The sequence below is a fragment of the Ictidomys tridecemlineatus genome, chromosome 2, assembly GCF_052094955.1.
Source record: "Ictidomys tridecemlineatus isolate mIctTri1 chromosome 2, mIctTri1.hap1, whole genome shotgun sequence".
NCBI classification, from domain to species: Eukaryota; Metazoa; Chordata; class Mammalia; order Rodentia; family Sciuridae; genus Ictidomys; species Ictidomys tridecemlineatus.
Genome location: NC_135478.1, coordinates 199,021,460 through 199,026,730, shown reverse-complemented (window position 1 = coordinate 199,026,730; position 5,271 = coordinate 199,021,460). Strand labels below are relative to the sequence as shown.

Genomic DNA, 5,271 nt, shown 5'->3' with positions numbered 1-5,271 from the left:
AGAGCATGCTTTTTAGACTGTAGTTTAAAAGTAATCACAGGGTCATCACATCAGTTTAATGGGTCACAAATAACATGAAAAGGAAACAAAAGTGGGAAAAAGCATGCCTGTAATAAGTGAGAGTTTTTGTTTGCTTATTTGTTTTTGCTAAACTTTTGTTTCAGATCTATCTGGATCTTGATGTAAGAAAACCACTATTCTATATTTTAGGAACAAAATCTTGCTACCTTAAGCCCTCCTCCCAAAGAATTGTTCTAAGTCAAACTGATTGTTAGCTTTTCAAAAAAACTCTACTGATTCCATAGGATATTGTAGCTGTGATGGGGGAAACTTGCCATTTCATTATTTTAAAGGTGTCTGGCAAACAATGTTCTTCCCTGATGGTTTCCACTATTGGTTAAATGTGAGTATTTCTCTCCTAAAATATCAGGAATGTAAAAAGAAAGATCATGGTCAACATTCCAAGGTGAATAAATGCAAATGAGAAAGAAGTTGGTTGCTCAAAAGCCTGCACAGACACTTGCCCAGTGTGCACTCCATTTAAAGAAAATAGAGTTAACCAAGGACGAGCAGGGCTAGCTCTTACCTGTGGAATTGTAAGGTGGTAAACGGGGTTGTCACTTGACTATAAACTGTCAAATGAAAGAACTGGTGCTCTTGAGAGGGTGAGGCAGTCCCACTCCAGTACAGCAAACTATCCAATAGCTCTTAGAGATCCCAGAGACTATCAGTGGGGGCAATAGTAGTAGAAGTGAGAGACTCTTAATTTTTGGATGACATTTTTTTTCCAATAGAGGTCTTTTATTGTATCATTCAAATACCACAAATTGATCTTATAATCTGGGCTCTTGTTTCTATAGCTGGGTAACTCAGATCTTATTCATCAGCCTGCTGAACTGTTCCTTTTTCAGAAACATAGATGCCAGCCAAAAATTTTTGGATATCCTTTTTTTTTAACTGTTGTGGCTTGCTAAATCAAAGCAGCTGAATTTGAAACAAGTTCAATATAATTTCTTTCAAGGATTAACGCGTCTTTCTGGGCTTGAGATACTGAACAAGCAGCACCTGTCCTCATCTGAACCTTGCAGATGTATTTTTTCACTCAAGGAATTTTAGATCTCAGCAAGAGACCCATTTCTTGAATAATGACATTGATGGGGACAAGAGTGCACACAGGCCTTGTCTTGTAAGGAAGCCCAGCTTATCCGCACATGACTACAGATAGTGTGAACTGCAGCCACGTCTTCTCTCTTGCCCTGTTATTTGTCAACCAGAGCCTCTTCTTTTTCTTCCCTAGGAGACTGAGTTCAAGTCTGATGTTATTGAAGTCCTTCCAGAGGGTTCTTCTAGGGTCCTTCACAATAACTAAGCATCCCTTCACAGTGATGTCAACATGTTCTGGAATGTCGACACTCTAATTGCTGAGAGTGGTCTTTGTTTTCACAATAGATGTGGCAAAGAGAGAAGGACAGACCTCCCCCCCCATCCATTAATGTTCTTTCTTATTTTTCTTTTGATTTTCTTTTAAATAAGTGCTTCTGAGTCATTTCTAACCTTTCCTTGGCTGCTAATGGACACTGTATTTTAGGATGCAGTTAGAGAATCTATACTCAACATCAATTTGAAAGGAGATAGGAGGCTTCAACTATTAGACCTATTTATGAGGTCTCTGAATGACTGAGATTTTCACATTTTGTCTCCTTTTTCCTTAGACACAGCCTCTAAGGAAACTCTTATTTTAATTCTGCCTCTACATTGATGAGGAAGAATTAATATTCTCTGTCTTTCAAAAAAGGGTGTCTAATGATTTAATCTAGCCATTTCAGTATTCTGATTTATGAAGGGATTTCTTGAAACCAATGAACAATAGCGTTTGCCCTTCTTTCTCAAGAAAGGAAAGATTTGCTGTGTTCTGGCAACCAAAGAAATAATTAAGCTAATTTCTCCAGGAACCTTGGAAAAAGTGGCAACACATAATGGATTTGTCCTTTAAGAAACAAACATCTTTTCAGTTACAAATCCATTTAAGGCATTTCCAGATCAGCCATAGGTTATTTTTCTCATTAAGGTTGTGTTTAAATGGTTGTATCCGGACGTAGGAGACATGAGACAAACAACACCTGCGATAAGAATTGGTGAAGTATTGATTTTTCATCAGTCAAAAAGTTTGCTAAGCAGATGAAAAACATTTGCACCTTCATGGTGACATTTTCCTGAGGTCTTGCTAGTGGAGAGATATTACTTTTCCTTTAACACCAAAATTTTAATTACCAGAAAGGTCAAGGGCATGTTGGTAAATTAGAGGTCATATCAAAACAGTAAATCAGGTTTGAATGAATGTTCATATTATCTTCGCCTCCCATTCAACTTTCCCCTCCCAACATGACTACATTTCCTGTGTTGTTAGCTCTGTTAACAACAATGGGCATATTGGAGGATTTCAGTAGGTTTTATATTTCTATTATGAAATGCACTTTCTCAGTGAAAATAAAGAAGGATGGACTGGGAACATAGACATCTGGGTCTTGTAACTTCTTTCGATACTCACTGAGAGCCCGTGGGAGCGTGAGGGGGATCATTTTGTCTGTCTAGGTCTCAGTTTCCATGTTGATAAAATTGTACTGTTATAGATAACCTCTAAGGTGCAAATCTCCTCACTTGCCCACTATAGACTTCAGAGTTGTCACTGAATGATTCTGAAAAATGATTGCCTTTCCAACACTGAGGAAGAATCTGGATTAGAATTCATTTATTATAAACTTCTCTAATTGGGGACATGCTTACAGCCTCCTCAACCAAACGCCATCTCATTCTTGCCAGGCTACTTCAGGTGATCCAGTGTTCTCCCTCTAGTAAAGGGCTTTATTTCCTTTTGGTGCAGGAAAAACTAAGTTCTTTATGCTAAGACACTGTCTTTACTCTATCTTCCTCTAGAAGGAGTTAAAATAAAACTAACCCCTTCTAGTTTCTTCACTTGACATTTAGTAGTTATGCTATCTCAATTCAAGACCCCAATTTCTCTTTGGGGAACACCCCATTGTATTTTGTCTTGGAGGAAGAGGTGCACAAAAGATGTTTCTCTCTCTCTCTCTCTCTCTCTCTCTCTCTCTCTCTCTCTCTCTCTCTCTCTCTCTCTCTCTTTCCTTTTAAAACCAAAGCCAGATATTTGATTTACATTCAACTCATCGAGTATTCTCTGATGGGGTTTCAAATCTTGAGTGAGCACTGCTGCTTCAAGAGCCATGGGGTCATCATTATGGACAGTGGCAGGCAGGGGTGTGGGGACCAGTTGGTGTCTTCCGGCAGTCTTGTTCCAGAGCCTCTTCTGTCTTTACTGAACCTGATCCTCCTACCAGTTCTAGGTTTTGTGAACATATTTCTCCTTTGATTAAGATATTCCTGGTTAGGTACAACAAGAGATTTTTAAAAATGAGACTAGAAGCTGGCAATTGAGATGCCTAAATGAAATTCCATGAAATTTCCCCACATTTTTGGAAGCCAATGACATTAATGCCTGAGTATTCTTTTCCTCGGATTTTGCACCCCATTTGTTAACATCATTCTCAGAGCTTTCATTATCTTATTTATGTTTACAGTAATACTTAGCTACAATGTTTCTGTTATCGTTCTCTCAACAGTATAGACTAGGGTTGAACTGGTTTTTGATGCAGCAACAATATACTTTTGGTGGAGTTTATTCTCAGTGAAAGAAAACTCCAATACCTGATCTTACCCATCCTCCACAGAACATATACACTGAACTAATAGATTTTTTTAAGTCCCATAATGTTGTGTCTCATCAATCTTGACTGTCAAGAGCTTAGTGAATTGAAATTCTATATTATTGTTCATTTCTTTTAAACTAGTTTGAGTCTGTTGAAAAACTGACAATTCTGTTTTTGCCATTTGACCTTATCCTTAGAAGGATAAGGTCATGGTCCAAATTCTTTGGAAGATCTCTAGGAACTGTTCCTGGAAGAAAACGGAATAAAAACCAATTTAAAAAGATGCAGCTGAGAAAAGAATACCATGCTCAAACATATGTGGAAAATATGACATATTAAATCACTCTTTGAGATTTAAAACTTAAAATACATACAGACACATATAGAATTAAAAACTTAAAAAAGAATTAAGTTAGAAACCGCCTTCCAGATTTGCATTCATGAACTATAATTCAGCATTTCTCTAAATGTGCCCCATTGGCTATGCCTTGCTCAATAAAGTAGGCCAGCAAAAATGAAATTATTTACTGCATGAATTTTACAACCATGTTTCTATTTATGTGTAATGTGAAATCAATAGATAGAATATTCAGTGTTTCTACAATCTACTGAACCACAAAAGCATCTTTTCCACAGAGCATCCTTCAAGACTGGTATGGGAAACTTGGCAAAACTACATCAGAGAGTATTTAAGGGCCATGGTTATTACACTAGCTATATGTCTGTCTAGCTTTCTAATCTTAAATCTTGTGAATTGATCTCAGGAACAACTCATACACAAGTACTATGAGCAAACATCAAGATTACTTCTTGAAAGAAAACAGTGTCAAAAAATTAACTTTACTGAGTTCAAATCAACTTTATTGTTATTTATAAACATTAAAGTGTGCTCCTTCTAGGGGATGCATTCTGATAAATCTATCATAAGTTGAAAACATTGTAAATTAAAATACATTTAATCATTTAATCTACCAAACATCATAGCTTATCCACACAGTACAGTGTACAGTATGGGTTGTTCCCCTGGTGATTATGTGGCTGACTGGGAGCTGAGGCTGGCCACTGCTGCCCAGCATTGAGAGTATGTTGAACTATATATTTCCAGCCAGAGAAATTATCAAAATTCAAACTATGACCTATGGCCTCTACTGAATGCATACCACATTTGTACCATTGTAAAATCAAAACATAATTATGTTGACCCATCATAAGTTATACCATTTGCTGTTTGTAAACACACATTTACACAAATATATATATATATATATTTGTTTATATATATGTATATATAATATATATTCACATACATTACTTATGTGTATGTATATATGTATATGTGTGTACAGTATTTTGGACATATATTGAATATTTTGTCCTGTCTGTAGTTTACTATTTCAATTCTTAAACAATGTCTTTAATGAGTGGAAGCTTTGGATTTTTGAAGTCCATTTGTTCTTTAATGTTCTTGCTGTTCTCAGCTTCTCTATCGTCTACCTTATGGTCACAGAGGAGGAAGTACATTTTCTCCTTTTATTTTTGTGTTGGC

The 5,271-nt window shown here is 36.5% G+C and overlaps 1 pseudogene; it reads right to left on the bottom strand.

Annotated features, from left to right (window-relative positions):
- Positions 1 to 876: 876 nt before the first annotated feature.
- LOC101958793 (large ribosomal subunit protein uL6 pseudogene) lies at positions 877 to 1,486 on the bottom strand (annotated as a pseudogene).
- Positions 1,487 to 5,271: the final 3,785 nt, after the last annotated feature.